Source organism: Lepisma saccharinum, unplaced genomic scaffold, assembly GCF_977018435.1.
Source record: "Lepisma saccharinum unplaced genomic scaffold, izLepSacc3.1 HAP1_SCAFFOLD_894, whole genome shotgun sequence".
Lineage (NCBI taxonomy): Eukaryota > Metazoa > Arthropoda > Insecta > Zygentoma > Lepismatidae > Lepisma > Lepisma saccharinum.
The window spans coordinates 21,479-37,801 of NW_028143550.1; the positions used below are offsets into that span (position 1 = coordinate 21,479).

General features: G+C 51.1%; 2 non-coding genes and 1 pseudogene across 2 annotated transcripts; all 3 read right to left on the reverse strand.

The window, feature by feature from the left end:
* Positions 1-4,352: 4,352 nt before the first annotated feature.
* On the reverse strand, positions 4,353-12,899 carry LOC145983420 (large subunit ribosomal RNA; annotated as a pseudogene).
* Positions 12,900-13,695: 796 nt separating this feature from the next.
* LOC145983418 (5.8S ribosomal RNA) lies at positions 13,696-13,847 on the reverse strand. The gene has a single exon (XR_014441251.1). It is a non-coding gene; the product is annotated as a 5.8S ribosomal RNA (ribosomal RNA).
* A 368-nt stretch (positions 13,848-14,215) lies between these two features.
* LOC145983419 (small subunit ribosomal RNA) lies at positions 14,216-16,036 on the reverse strand. The gene has a single exon (XR_014441252.1). It is a non-coding gene; the product is annotated as a small subunit ribosomal RNA (ribosomal RNA).
* Positions 16,037-16,323: the final 287 nt, after the last annotated feature.

Below are 16,323 nucleotides of genomic sequence, written 5' to 3' on the forward strand. Positions count from 1 at the left end.
GGGTGAATAAACCTTCTCCACAAACTTCTTCTACCAGCACCGCAATGTGGCAATGATAAACACAAATCTCCTCCTCAATTTTACTTCCCAGCTTGAATTTCTAAGCGGGTTTTGCTCCACAGATTACCGTTAAAAGTAAAGGTGCTGGGTGAATAGACCTTCTCCACAAATTTCTTCTACCAGCACCGCAATGTGGCAATGGTACACATAAATTTTTATCTCTGTTTTCTTCCCAGCTTGACTTTCTATACGGGTTTTGCTCCACACGTTACCGTTAAAAGTAAAGGTGCTGGGTGAATAAACCTTCTCCACAAACTTCTTCTACCAGCACCGCAATGTGGCAATGATAAACACAAATCTCCTCCTCAATTTTTCTTCCCAGCTTGAATTTCTAAGCGGGTTTTGCTCCACAGATTACCGTTAAAAGTAAAGGTGCTGGGTGAATAGACCTTCTCCACAAACTTCTTCTACCAGCACCGCAATGTGGCAATGGTACACAGAAATTTTTATCTCTGTTTTCTTCCCAGCTTGACTTTCTATACGGGTTTTGCTCCACAGATTACCGCTAAAAGTAAAGGTGCTGGGAGAATAACCCTTCTCCACAAACTTCTCCCCGCACAGCATTCGTATGGGTTTGCGACTCTGCGAAGCACCATCAACACAGGAGGTGTGAGCGTTAACCAAACTTTGCATTCATTCATGCACTTTCATTAAATGCGACTAGTCTTTAGCTCCATCAACCGATATACGGTTGAATGCTGGCCGGCACAAGTGCCTAACTGCACATTTGCAAGTTCCAGTGCTCTACAGCGAGCTAAACTGGGATACATGTCTTTTGGTCGGCTGGGTCGTAGGGCAACCAAGTCACGGGATACCCTAAAACCCCAAGTCCAGCTATCCGCCACATGCTGGAAGCCCCGGCGACCGATACATGCGTGCCGGCCGCCGGTTTGGAAGTTCTCCCCCAGCCGACCGAAACCGGCCGGGGTCTGAACCTCCGGCGGAGAGCTCCGCGTGGAAGCCCTCCTACTCCATTGCATTCATTCATTCATGCACTTTCATTAAATGCGACTACTAGAGTCTTAAGCTCAATCAACCGATATACGGTTGAATGCTGGCCGGCACAAGTGCCGGTCAATTTCAATCATTATTAACGTGCTTTTGGTCCGGTGCTCTACAGTTAAGCTCAACCTAACTGCACAAGACACCTCTATCTGCCGGCACATTTACAAGTGCCGGTCAATTTCCAGTGCTCTACAGCGAGATAAACTGGGATGCATGTCTTTTGGCCGGCTGGGTCGTAGGGCAACCAAGTCACGGGATACCCTAAAAACCCCAAGTCCAGCTATCCGCCACATGCTGGAAGCCCCGGCGACCGATACATGCGTGCCGGCCGCCGGTTTGGAAGTCCTCCCCCAGCCGGCCGAGACCGGCCGGGGTCTGGACTTCCGGCGGAGAGCCCCGGGTGGAGGCCCTCCTACTCTAGGAGTTGCTTGTTTCAATCAGGTTCTATTGCTACACTTGGCCTGGCTGTGACTCTCCACTTCGGTGGAAACATTGCGCGCACCTGCGCTGCCGATGGATGTGACTGCGGGGGAATAATTTTCCCCCGCGTCGGTGCTGAACATTACTTGGATGTGACTCTCCACGTCGCTGGCGGCAGCTCGATGTGAAGGCGGTGAGCTGCGGAAGATTGCCGACGAGTTCCAGGGCGTCATACTTGAATGCAGCCAACTCAAGCTCCTATTATATAGGTCCCGTCCTCGAAGGCTCGATTCAAGGAGGCAGGCACGTGCAGACTAGAGTCTCAAGCTCCGCAAGTGTACGTCTTAAAGACGACACTCTCTTCAGCCCAGCACTCGGCTACCCTGCACCGATTGCTATTCATTGCAGAATCATCCACATTCTCCTACCTCCACCAAGCACCATCAACGCAAACCGGCCGGGGTCTGGACTTCCGGCGGAGAGCCCCGGGTGGAGGCCCTCCTCCGATGGATGTGACTGCCGGGCAAGTCCTGTCACCTTTCTTTTAGAGATAAAATTGCACACCTATACAAACATTGGATCGGATGTCACCAAGTAAACTGGTAACTGCGGGAGAATAATCTTCCCCCGCGTCGGTGCCGTGCACTCCGCGGATGTGACTCTCCGCGGCAGCTCGGTGTGAAGGCGGTGAGGTAAGAAAGATTGCGGACCAGTTCCAGGGCGTCATACTTGAATGCAGCCAACTCAAGCTCCTATTATATAGGTCCCGTCATCGAAGGCTCGATTCAAGGAGGCAGGCACACACGTGCCGACTAGAGTCTCAAGCTCCGCAGGTGTCTGTCTTGAAGACGACACTCTCTTCAGCCCAGCACTCGGCTACCCTGCACCGATTGCTATTCATTGCAGAATCATCCGCATTCTCCTACCTCCGCCAAGCACCATCAACGCCAATTTCCAGTGCTCTACAGCAAGAGCCGACCGTCGGGATTGGTGGTATTTCACCGGCGGGCACCCGAAGGAGCCCTCCCACTTATGCTACACCTCGTCACGTCTCCCGACAGCGGCAGGCTAGAGTCAAGCTCAACAAGGTCTTCCTTCCCCGCCGCTGACATTCTCCAAGCCTTTCAGCACTCCCACGTTAACCTGGGGTGTCAGTATTTTGGTCGGCTGGGTTGTAGGGTCCCGTGCCGTACACGGACCCAAAAACCCCCACGTCCAGCTATCGGCCACATGCCGGAAGCCCCGCCGGCCGGCACGTGGGTGCCGGCTGCCGGTTAGGGAGTCCTCCCCCGGCCGGCCGAAACCGGCCGGGGTCTGGACTCCCGGCGAATGCCCCCGAGGGGGCATCCTTAAAGAGACAGACAGAAACCGCCGGGTGCCGTGAAACCGACATCACGAACTCCGCGCGGATCTGTTCTTAGCAAGTACCCATCTTGCTTGCAGTGGCTCATCTTGGTCGGCCAACTGCATTCGTTTAAGATGCTTGGCAGGCATCGGTCTTTCTTTCTTGCGAGAGTGCGGATTCTCTCGCTTTCAGCAAGTGCTCAAACCTTGCTTGCAGTGGCTCACCTTGGTCGGCCAACTGCATTCGTTTAAGATGCTTGGCAGGCATCGGTCTTTCTTGCGAGAGTGCGGATTCTCTCGCTTTCAGCAAGTGCTCAAACCTTGCTCGCAGTGGCTCACCTTGGTCGGCCAACTGCATTCGTTTAAGATGCTTGGCAGGCATCGGTCTTTCTTGCTAGAGTGCGGATTCTCTCAATTTCAACAAGTGCTCAAATCTGGTTCCAACGACGATAGGGATGACAGAACCAAACCTCTCCGCGAGTGGCCTTTCGCAAAGAAGGTGAGGATTTTTCGGCCACCTACAGCATCCATCGTACCACGTACCAAGGGCCCCTCCGCGGCACGGAATAGTGAGGAACGCTTACTTCCACGTCACCCTACCAAAGTTGGACCCTCATTTGGCACATACTTGAATTTGGCCAACTCAAGCTCCTATTATATAGGTCCCGTCCTCGAAGGCCTTAAGCATTTGGGCGGCTGGGTTATAGGTACAACGCAATCTGTTACCCACAAACCCCAAGTCCGGCGATCCGCCACCCGCCGGAAGCCCCATCGGCCGCATGCCGGCCGATGGCTTGGGGATCGCCCTTATTAGAAAGGGTGACCCCCGTGGGAAGGCCCAGAAGGCCTTCCTAAATGTCCACCGCCGTGTAGAGTCACATCCGAGGAATGGACAGCACCAAGCCGACCAACCCAAGCGCCTCCGAATGCTCGCCGATCTCCAACCAAACGTTGGGACCGCCGAGCCGGAGAAGGGAGAGCTCTCTTTGCTCCCCCGCGCCGGTGATGTGCTCCTGGCAGTATGTCGCCTCCTCAAGTTTCTATTATATAGATACCGTCATCGAAAGGCTCAACATCAGGTTCCAAGGTGGCAGACTCACGCATTGCATTCATTCATGAATGCACATTTCCAAGTGCCTGTCACTTACATTGTGGTATTTCACCGGCGGGCACCCGAAGGAGCCCTCACTTATGCTACACCTCGTCACGTCTCCCGACAGCGGCAGGCTAGAGTCAAGCTCAACAGGGTCTTCTTTCCCCGCCGCTGACATTCTCCAAGCGTTTCCGCACTCCCAGGTTAACCTGGGTTGTCAGTCTTTTGGTCGGCTGGGTGATAAACCCCAAGTCCAGCTATCCGCCAAATGCTGGAAGCCCCGGTGGCCGGCACCACCCACCACCGGTTTGGGTGTCCTCCCCCGGTCGAAACCGGGGTCTGGACTCCCGGCGAAGGTCCCGGAAGGGTCCTCCTAACAGAGAATAGGAGTTGTTTGCTTGCTTTAATCAGGTGCCGTGCAGCCGACAGCACGAACCTGCAAGCGAGGGCTGCCTTTCAACGGGTCGCCACCGTACGGAGGCTTCACCGCTCACGACGCCCCGCCAGATACTCAAGTCGTCTACGAGTGGTTCAAGGGTCCCTACGTCCGAGTGCTTGATTACCCCGTGAATCCCCATCTAGAATCCCAAAGACCTCGGTCAGTGGGGCAAGTGGGCGGAGTCTCGATGGCACTACTCGCGGGGAGCCTTGGGTGAGTTTCCCCACCCGTTTGGTGGCTCCCCGCCTTACCGGTCCCCCGTGAGGGGGTCCAGCGTTGGTGGTTCTGCCTTTCAGAGTGCAGGGACCCACGGTCACGCAGCTCCGGGCACAGCTTCGGCCTTAGAGGCGATCAGGCTTCAGCCGTCGGACGTAGCTTCGCACCAAGGTTCGATCGAACCAGCGCGGTACCATTGGTCCGAACCTGGGGTTCCTCTCGTACTAACCAGGATTACCTTGGCCGCGTTCTAAACGCCAGGAGGATAAAACTAACCTGTTTCACAACGGTCTAAACCCAGCTCACGTTCCTTGTTGGTTGGTGAACAATCATACGCTTGGGGAGCGCTGCGTCCCCACGGTAAGAAGAGCCGACATCGAAGAATCAAAAAGCCGCGTCGCTATGAACGCTTGGCGGCCACGAGCCAGTTATCCCTGTGGTAACTTTTCTGTCACCTCCCGCCGAAGATCCTTCGGACGGGGAGGATCGATAGGCCCCGGTTTCCCGGGTCCCACCCGTACTGAGGGTGCGGATCAAGGCGGCTTTTGCCCTTTCGCTCTACCCGAGGTTTCTGGCCTCGGTGAGCCGCCCTTAGGACACCTGCGTTATCCTTTGACAGATGTTCCGCCCCAGACGAACTCCCCGCCTGCCGTTGTCCCCGGATCGGGTCGGCCCCCTGTCCGGCACGGACCAGGAGTCCGGTCCGGCCGGCCAGTAGCAGGGGCCTTGGTTCGCGAACGGCGTGCGACGAGGATGGGGAACCCCGACGCCCGCGTCCCGCCCAACCGGGTGAGTCAGGAAACAGTGAGAGTAGTGGTATTTCACCGGCGGGCACCCGAAGGAGCCCTCCCACTTATGCTACACCTCGTCACGTCTCCCGACAGCGGCAGACTAGAGTCAAGCTCAACAGGGTCTTCTTTCCCCGCTGACATTCTCCAAGCCCGTTCCCTTGGCTGTGGTTTCGCTAGACAGTAGGTAGGGACAGAGGGAATCTCGTTAATCCATTCATGCGCGTCACTAATCAGATGACGAGGCATTTGGCTATTCCACAGGGCCTAGTAGCCTCGTCTTTCCCAAACAATATGTTTGGTATGTCATTTATAGGATATCTATACAGATAAAATATGAGGTCCTTTGTGCACGGGACTCTTCAGGATGGCATCCCTACGGATGTTTCACCTTTGTTCCCTTTTGTGCCACGAAGCAATCCCTCTAAAAAAAACAGGGAAAAATTCTGATCCATAATAAATATTGTTCAACCAATCAACAAGGTGAGCTTATGACAGGTTAGTTAAATTAAAAATATTATTATATCCATAAAATATAGTAAAAGTTATTTTGATGCCAGTAACATTTGGCATATGTCTAAAAGATCCATTAAAATAATGTAATATTGAAATTACCTGAAATTGCTAGTGAAATATAAACTCCAGCATTTATCAAATTCATTTTGAGTCCAAATGACCATTTAGAATTCTAATACTAGTCCTGATAGCGATTAAGCTAATGGTCTTCATTAATTTATAAGAGTAAATTCCTAATTTCTTTAGAGAAGTTACCGTTCCAGATGGTAGAGCTCCTCTTGAACCCACAATGATGGGTGTATGCACTATTGTTTTAACATTAAGTTTGTCTATAAGTACAGGATTTAACCTTGAGTATTTTCTGACTTTTTCATGGTGGGCTTCTTTAAGTGATTGCCCACTTTCTAATCTTACTGTAACGTCTGTTACATAAGCAGTATCTCCTTTAATAGCTACTAAATCTGGTTTTAGAATTTCATTATTGTTAATAAATGTTTGCTCTTTAGCTATTCTCATATCCTGTAAGTTCTTTGAGATTAGATCCGTAATTTCATCGTGTCTTTTCACTCTTAATCCTTTATTGGCTGGGCATTGGCCCAGGACGTGACCCATGGTTTCAGGTGAAGCCTGACATCGTCTGCACAGATCGCTGGATACGCATTTTGCAATTTTCAATATTGAGTTTAAACCCACAGTGTTGGTTCGCATCCTGAGAAAATCATTGTACATATTAGGTTTAAGCAAATCTGGGTCGAATAAAACCATATTGGATTTTGGGTCGTCCTTAAAATATTCTATACCCATACCTTGTATGGGTTTGGATTTCCAATCCGAGAATGACTTAACCTTTAAATGATTCTTGGCTAGGTTTATTTGCTTTACGTTTAATTCTCCCGATATTCCCAATGTTTTAGCAATGGCTTTTGATCTATTTTCTAAATTTGTATATTGGTACAAAAATGTCACATTGCTATCCTTTGAAAGTTTAAACTTATTCCAACTATTTAAGATTGCTAATTGGACGATGTTTGACATCTTAGGGATCCCTAAGCCTCCATCCCTCCTTCTAGAGTAGAAGAGCGAGTCTGTCGTGTTACTTGGAATTTTATAAATGATCTTGTGAAATTTCCTGGTTTCGAAATCTATTTTCTCTAGGAAATTCTTAGAGAGCCCTGCATTTGTCCAGTTGTATTGGAGTTTGGGTAAAATATACTTACATACTATGGTTGATTTTTGATGAGGTTTGAGTGATAGTTTGCAAACATTGGTGAGAATTTGTTGAAATCTTTGTATGGTAAATTTATTCGATATTCCCTGTGCAACTGTATACGGGTTGCCTAAGTACTCAAATGGTTCATCACACTTAACAGTTTTAATCGGTATACCTGTAATGTACAATGCCGGTTCGGAAGAAATCCAATTTCGTTTTGAGTTTTCTATGGCAAATCCAATACACTTGTTATGAGCTAGGGTCATATCAAGTTTACCTAGTTCTTCAACCACTAAATCTAATTGTGACTGCATGTCATCTTCTTTGGTTGTGAAAAGTATTATATCATCTGCGTAGGCTAGTGCGGATAGATTTTGATTGTCAAGGGGGATTCCTAGATTTGTAGATTTAAGATCTTTAATGATCTGGTCGAACACCAGATTGAACAGAAACGGACTTAGACAGTCTCCCTGTTTGATACCTCTATTGATATTAATTAGTTTACCTTCAATTAGTGTTTGTGCTCCTTGATACATACTTTCAATCACAGCTATTATATGTGGGTGTAACCCTTTGCTTTGCAAAGCAGCTATTATAGCTTTGTGAGGCACTGTATCAAATGCTTTACTAATGTCGATGGTGCAACCAATCATCTTTCCCTTACTCTGTTTCTTTGTATAATATATTATCTTATCCAGTAGAAATGCGTTAACAGAGCAACTTGTACCTTTTATAAAACCTTTCTGTTCATCACAAAAGTCTATTGATGTTCTTAGTGTCTCATCAACTATACTTGTGAAGAATCTGCATAAAATTGAGCTGATTGTAATAGGTCTCCAGTTGCTGACGATCCTTCTGTCCTTCCCTGCTTTTGGAATAAAGATTGTACGATTCTTATTCCAACATTTAGGGAAATATCCCGTGAACCAAATTAGATTGATCAATAATGTTAGTGTTATATTTATGCCTTTAGTTCTAAGGTGACATCTTTTCAAACCATCAGTACCAGCGGCACTGTCCTTAAGTTTTTTAAGCTTATTATTAATTCTTGCGTGAGAAATTGGTTTTAACATTCTACTGTTATTGTCTTTTTTAATTGGATCATAATCGAAGTCAAGTCTATTTGATCCTTCTGATCCCCATAAGTCCTCATAGAATGTAACAAAGTCATTAGCCGTTGGTTTTTCTTCTGTTTCATTGAGGAATTCGTTGGAGTTTTGCATAATAGAGTCGGCTATTTTCTGGGGGCACTACCGAAATACTGCTTGAGTTTTCCCATACATTTTGGATTTTTCATTTTTGTTACATGAATTCTTGGGATGTTGTTTTCTTATAACTTGGTCTGCTTCTTGGTTTGTAGTTTTAAGAGTTGTGGTAAGTTCATCTATAATGATGTCAATCTCTGTTTCTACCTTTTTCCTACCCTGGTTAAAGAAACTTTTAATCTTTGCATCAATTTGTCTCAACTCAGAGTTCGGATTAATGGGTAGAGATCGAATCATTTCCATGTATGAATCGTGATCTATATATGAACGATCAGGGATCGATTGGTCCTTTCTATTAGGTGTATCCATTTGTGGATCGTTTTGATCATCGCAAATCATTGATATTTCAGAGATCCCTTTCCCCCCCATAGAAAGAGGTATTCCAAAATAGGATCCTTCCATCCCTGATCTATCATATGTCCGTTCTTCGCAACCTAGCTGCTGATAATGAGATGGTTCTATCTCTTGATACGGCCGTTCCATGGTCGAGAGGCCCGTTTCTTTTACTATGTCCTTTTGCGGACCATTGGTGTCACAATTATCTGCAATTGTAACTAAAGCCCCTATTCCCCCCCGTGAACTATTGTGCTTACAACAGGGCGTCTCCACCATGGACTGGTCGTATTTTTGTTTCTTATTATCGATCTGAGAACCAATAGCTTCAGAAGTGGACGTCTCCATCCTGGAATGATCATGCTCTTGTTTCTTATTACCTGTTATGAATGTTTGAACATTACCCAAAGGGGTACTTACATGTTTGTTAGACTTATATACATGCTGTACTCGGTAGTCTCGTAGTGCGTTCTTGCGAGGTGCGTCCAGGGCTGAGACATCACTATTTGAGTAGTCATCCTCTGAAGAGGATGACTCACTTGATAAATCCAAGTCAGAAGAACTAGAAAACCCAGTAATGAGGCTACTCCTATCTAGCACATCAAATGTGTTAGATAGCCTCGTCCCCCCCATCAAACTAGATTGAGTAAAAAGGGATGTCTCAACCCTGGAACACCCTGCCTGTTGTATAAACTCATTAACATGATGAATATCTTGCGTGCTTGAGATAGCATTACTGCGCTTACGCAGATTATAACGGCCTGAGGGGCCCTCTCCCAGAATAGGAGATTCTTGTCTAGTATCCTCCCTGAATTGTACCAGCGAGGATGAGATGTTGTTAGTTTTCGTAGGAGATAGGGATAGATCAAATCCCATATCTATTTGTTTAAGGTCATTAAATTTCTTAGGGAGTTTACCCTGTAAGGTTAGTTGTCTTCTCTTATCTCTAAATTGTCGCAATGACTTATTGGGAAATGTAGCAATTAGTTTATTCCTTTTAGTCTCTAAATCTAACAATTCCATTTCTATGTCAATGAACCTTTCGGTTTCTTCGATAGTCCATGCTTTGAGTCTATTAGGATTCATCTTAGGTTTAGCTGTTGGTCGTATTCTTTTAGTCTTGACGCTGTTCCAATATTCGCGATGGGTGGCTCTTTGATGTTGTCCCAAACCGTTAGCTGTTTTAAATCTTCTATTACAGCTCTGTGCATTAGTAGTAACACTACAGACAAATCTCAATTTGGATATATCTTTAGGTTTACATTTGGGGTAGTGTGTTTCCATAGCATGAGCGCCGCTCCATAGTTCTTTGCATTTAGAACACTGAAACATTAAATTCTTCTGGTGATCAGATTTATAATGTTTCATAATATTCGTACCTGAAGTGAATATTAAGTTTTTATGCTTCTCGCATTGGAACAACCCGTCATTTGTATTAGAGACTATCGGGAATCCAACTACAAAGTAGTTTTAAGAGAGTCATAGTTACTCCCGCCGTTTACCCGCGCTTCCCTGAATTTCTTCAGCGCGACATTCAGAGCACTGGGCAGAAATCACATCCCGTCAACACCCTTCCAGGCTGTCGGGATGCTATGTTTTAATTAAACAGTCGGATTCCCCTGGTCCGTGCCGGTTCTGAGTCGACCGTTCGTCGGCGGCCGACTCGAGGGGAGGCACCTTCCCCCAAGCACCCCCGAGGGGGCAAGGGGTTCGGTGCGTTCCCCTCAGAGAGCCCAGGGACGCTCGCGGAAGTCCGACGCGCGGTCCACGCTCGGGAGCCAGCCCCTCGCTAAAGACCCACGCCGGACCGAACCCGCGGTGACCCCCCGGGCCCCGACCGGCCCCGGTCCCCAGAGCCAATCCTTGTTCCGAAGTTACGGATCCAAATTGCCGACTTCCCTTACCCACATTAGTCTATCGTCAAGAGGCTCTTTACCTCGGAGGCCAGATGCGGATTCGGGTACGGCCAGGCCTCGGGACTCTGCTGCGCTGTTCCCACCAAGATTTTCAAGGTCCGACGGGCACCCGGGGAAACCGCACCCAACTACGGTTCTCTTAGCTTTCCCCAGTGTCCCCTTCTCCTTCTGGGAAGATTCCGGGGAGCGTAGGGGATCGCTCTGACAGAACAGACAACTCTGCCCCCGGGACCCGACAGATTCTCCTGGTGCCACCAGTTACCTGGACTTACGGACTTCGAGGGAACCCGCGACGCACTCCCGGTCCCGAGACGCGGCGGAGGGCTGGATACCCCACTTCCCTTTCGACCGCGGCCGAGACGCCGGCGCCTCGCGCTAACCACTACACTACACCCGGAGGTATAGGCGGTAATGGCAGGCACGAAACTGACCCGACGCATCGGTGGGAGTTCTCCGCGGTCTAAGGACCGGCTCACCCGCCTGCAACTGCTGTTGAGGCGGAACCCTTCTCCACGTCTGACCTCAGCGAGGTCTCATCAGATTATTTGCTACTACCACCAAGATCTGCAACGACGGCGGCTCCAGGCAGGCTCGCGCCCAGACCCTTCCACGCTCACCGCCGCGCCCTCCTACTCACCGCCGCATCATTCTTGCATTGATGCCAATGCATTAGCATTGCGGCGGCGGCCGGGTATAGGCACGACGCTCGATTGCCATCCATTTTCAGGGCCGGTTGCTTCGGCAGGTGAGTCGTTACACACTCCTTAGCGGATGCCGACTTCCATGGCCACCGCCCTGCTGTCTTGAGCAACCGAGGCCTTTCGTGGTTTGAGCAGCGTCGATTCAGGCGCCTTAACCCGGCGTTTGGTTCATCCCACAGCGCCAGTCCTGCTTACCAGGAGCGGCCCACTGAGCACTCGGGTCCTGAAAAGAAGGCCCCGCTTCGCCCTAGGGGCAAGCGGGACCTCCATCCCGTTCAGAGTTTGAGAGTGGGTCGAGGCCGTTTCGGCCCCGAGGCCCCCGGTCATTCGCTTTACCGGGATGGACCCCCCTTGCGAGCGCCAGCTGTCCTGAGGGACACTTCGGAGGGAACCAGCTACTAGACGGTTCGATTGGCCTTTCGCCACTATGCTTAGCTCAGACGGTCGATTTGCACGTCAGAGGCGGTTCGGACTTCCACCAGGGTTTCCCCTGGATTCGTCCTGGCCGAGCATAGTTCACCATCTTTCGGGTCCCAGCGAGTGGGCTCTTAGGTACGATCCCCGCACCCGGAGGTGGGGAATCGCCCCGGGACTGCGCGAGGGCCCTTCGTTGAGCGACTCCGGGTCACCTCGATCGTCCCAGTCGCTTTGACTGCGCCTTCGGGTTTAGTGATTCCCTTAGACTCGCCCACGCGCTAGACTCCTTGGTCCGTGTTTCAAGACGGGTCGGATGGGCCACTCGTTGAACACCGCACGGGCCCGGGGCTCACAGTACGCCCCCCCGCGAACCCCCGCTCGGACGAGCGGGGGACGGGGGGACACTGCCAGGCACGCCACATTGCTGCGACCTCTACGCCTTCCGCCTAAAAACGGCGGCGGATCCCCAGGCCTGCCCATGAGCCGTCGGGTTCCATCCGGGTCACCGGGGGTTCTCCGGACGAGCCGGAGAGCTCCACCCCAGGCCCTTAGGACGGATCCCAACGAGCCGCGGTGCCCTACCGGGCGCGGAATGAAGGGGGACCGTCCCGGACGCACCCTCGCAGACGGGAGGTCCCTAAGGAAGGGGACAACCCCGCTCGGGGGCCGGAGACTTGGTCCTTAACCCTTGAATCACCTTCCCCCATCGAACTCTCGAGCTCCATCCGTTTGACCCCCAGGCGGTTTCACGTACTGTTGAACTCTCTCTTCAAAGTTCTTTTCAACTTTCCCTCGCGGTACTTGTTCGCTATCGGTCTCGTGGTGATATTTAGCCTTAGGAGGAATCTACCTCCCACTTAGGGATGCATTCCAGAGCATCCCGAATCCTTGGGAAAGCGCCCAGCCCGACTCGGCAAGGCGGAGGTTCGCACGGGCCTAGCACCCTCTGTGGGATGTTGGTCCTTTCAAGTTACACTTAGAACCTCCCGCCGAGCGGGATTTACGGACGCTCCCTTCCACCAAATCGCCCGCCTGCTCGGATAACCGTGCCGGAGGCTTGGGTGACGGGCTTCTCCCTTTTCGCTCGCGGCTACCGAGGGAATCATTGTTATTTTCTTTTCCTCCGCATATTGATATGCTTAAATCGTGCGGGTGGTCAACCCTGAGTCGAGGTCGGGTGTTTAAGTCTCTTACGCCTCTCGCACCAGCGTGCCTGCTCGAACAACCTGGGTGCGTGATAACATCCGCCGGCTCCAGGAAGCCGGCCATGTTGATTGTTAGAGTCTGCTCAGTTCATCTTTGTCCGCTCAGTATATGCTTGTTCAGTTCATCTCTTGCAAGTGCACCTGCAATTTCAGAAAATTGCCTTGCTGAACACACACCAGGTTGCCTCGCGAGCCTGCCGGCATATCCCCATCCTTCCGAACGTTGGAAACCTTCCTTGCCAGGCATCAGTGTGGTCTCCGCCACACAGAACACTTAAAGCTTGGCCCCAGTTTGTTTGCTTGCTTGGCAGGTTTTCCGGTCTCTCCTACCTAACGAAAGATCCGCCAGCTCCAGGACTCGCTAGTTCAAGGTCCCTTCTTAGCTCGCGCGGATCTACTGTCGGTGATGTAAAGGGGCGATCGAGCTTACTCCGCACACCCGCTCAGCCAGGCAATCCCTGCGAGGGGGACTGCCCCCGTTGGGGGCCGAGGAACGATCCTTAACCCTTCAACCACCTATATGACATGATACGACAACCACCTATATGATCAGAGAGACCGGTTCTTCCATTTGTTTGGAAGGCTAGGGACGAGCAGGTGTAAGGCTTCCTCTGAGGAGGAGACGACCTCACGGCCGACTCCTAATGATCCTTTTTCGGATTCGACCTCGCGACCGCTCTTACCTCTGGGAGAGAGGCGGCCGCGAGACTCTCGTGGCGTGCTGTTACACGCGCTGTGCTCCTAAGAGCACGTCATTTTGAAACTTCCGACACTCGACCAGGACCGACCCAGGTAAAGACCCGGGCCGCAATGTGCATTCGAAACCGTCGATGCTCTCTGTTTTGCAGATCGCAAGTTGACTCGCAGCTAGCTGCGTTCTTCATCGACCCACGAGCCAAGTGATCCCCCGCCTGGGGTTGTTTGTGGTTTGCTAGAGTGCGACAGGTCGCACTCCGGCGGAATAATGTGTCTGTTCATCGGGAAGCGCCCTCGCGAGCCTCCCCGGATGATACCTACCCCCACCGTCTCCAAGGCCTCGAGACGGGGTTCGGGTGCATGTTTTTGCGGGGCGATACCTTTAAAGGTCGAGACTCACCTACCCCTATTAACGTGCTTCGTGCTCTACAGCAAGGCTCACCGTGGTCGGCCAAGCTGCACAAGACACAGTGATCTGGACTCGATATATACATATCCGCAGGCTCCAGGGCCCCCTTGGGTCCCTTCCACGCTCGTGCGGATCTGCGTACTACCATAAGTTTTGGAGGAAGAAGCGGATATACCGTACGGTAATGATCCTTGGGCAGGTTCTCCTACCCAAACCTTGTTACGACTTTTGCTTCCTCTAAGTGACCAGGTTCGGCCGTCTTCCCGACGGTTCCTGCTTAAGGTGGCAGGGCGCCGGTCCAAAGGCCTCACCGTATCACTCGATCGGATGCATCGACGGGCGGTGTGCACAAAGGGCAGGGACTCGATCAACGCGAGCTGATGACTCGCGCTTACTGGGCATTCCTCGTTAGCGGGGAACAATTTCAATCCCCGGTCCCTATCACGAAGGAGGTTCAGCGGTTACCCGTACCTCTCGGCAGGGGAAGACGCGTTGTCTCCTTCAGTGTGACGCGCGTGCGGCCCAGAGCATCTAAGGGCATCACTGACCTGATATAGCTCCCACTCTTGCTGCTTGCGACAACCGGTCCCTCTAAGAAGAGGTTTGATGCGCCGGGGGTACACGTACCCCGACGCCTAGTTAATAGGCAGGAGTCTCGCTCGTTATCGCAATCAAGCAGACAAATCGCTCCACCAACTAAAATCGGCCATGCACCACCATCCACCGAATCAAGAGAGAGCTCTCAATCTGTCAATCCTTACGGTGTCCGGGCCTGGTAAGTTTTGCCGTGTTGAGTCAAGTTGAGCCGCACGTCCCACGCCTTGTGGTGCCCTTCCGTCAATTCCTTTAAGTTTCAGCTTTGCAACCATACTCCCCCCGGAACCCGAAACCTCAGGTTTCCCGTGGGCTTCGCGCAAGGTCATCTTGAACCTTGCGCATCGCTGGATGGCATCGTTTATGGTTAGAACTAGGGCGGTATCTAATCGCCTTCGAACCTCTAACTTTCGTTCTTGATTAATGAAGACATTCTTGGCAAATGCTTTCGCTGTAGGTAGTCTTGCGAGGATCCAAGAATTTCACCTCTCCCCTCGCAATACTAATGCCCCCGTCAATCCCTTTTAATCATTACCTCTGGTTCGAAAACCAACAGAGAGAACCGAGGTCCTGTTCCATTATTCCATGCAAGGAGAATCGAGGCAAATAGCCTGCTTTGAGCACTTTAATTTGTTCAAAGTAAACGTCCCGGAATGCCACGATCCACTCGGTGAAGAGCAGACCGAGGAAACCGAGAAGATGTCCGGTACGGCCAATTCAACGCCTGACGGCGAACCGACCGCCCGAGACCCAGATCCAACTACGAGCTTTTTAACCGCAGCAACTTCAGTATACGCTATCGGAGCTGGACTTACCGCGTCTGCTGGCACCAGACTTGCACTCCGATAGGTTCACCCAAACGTTTAGGGTGGATACATTCCGATTACGGGGCCTCGGATGAGTCCCGCATCGATATTTTTCGTCACTACCTCCCCGTGCCGGGAGTGGGTAATTTGCGTGCCTGCTGCCTTCCATAGATGTGGTAGCCGTTTCTCAGGCTCCCTCTCCGGAATCGAACCCTGATTCCCCGTTACCCGTAATCACCATGGTGGGCCAATAACCCACCATCCAGTGTGATGAGGCAGACATTTGATAGATGCGTCGCCGGTGCTTGACCGTGCGATCTGCCTAGAGGTTACTTAGAGTCACCAAATGAGTCGGCCCGCAGAAGCGGACCGTTTGGTCTTTTAAAGGTAACGGCACCCCGTCCGGTTGCCCGGCCGGAGACGCCGTGAGCATGTATTAGCTCTGGAATTGCCACAGGTATCCAAGTAGGATGCGTACGATCTAAGGAACCATATCTGATGTAATGAGCCATTCGCGGTTTCACTTTGGTCAAGTCTGTACTGAGACATGCATGGCTTAGGCTTTGAGACGAGCATATGACTACTGGCAGGATCAACCAGGGTACGGTGCATACGGTGCGTATGCAGCACTCGCGCGAGGCAGAGTGCCATGTTTTAAGCAAGGAAAGCGGCTCGCCACTAACTTAGGCAACGCAACACTGCTGCGTGAACAACAGGTTACACCGCTTTCCCGAAAACATACTGCTACTCCCACTACTTTGGTTAGAGGCCTACGTAGTTCCGCTTTTAAAGCTGGAAACTTCGAGACGTTCGTTTGCGCGCGGGAACGGCGAACCGACTTCTTCGATTGGCACCGTGCCCGCGTCTTGGTTCTGTTCCTGGCCTGGGAG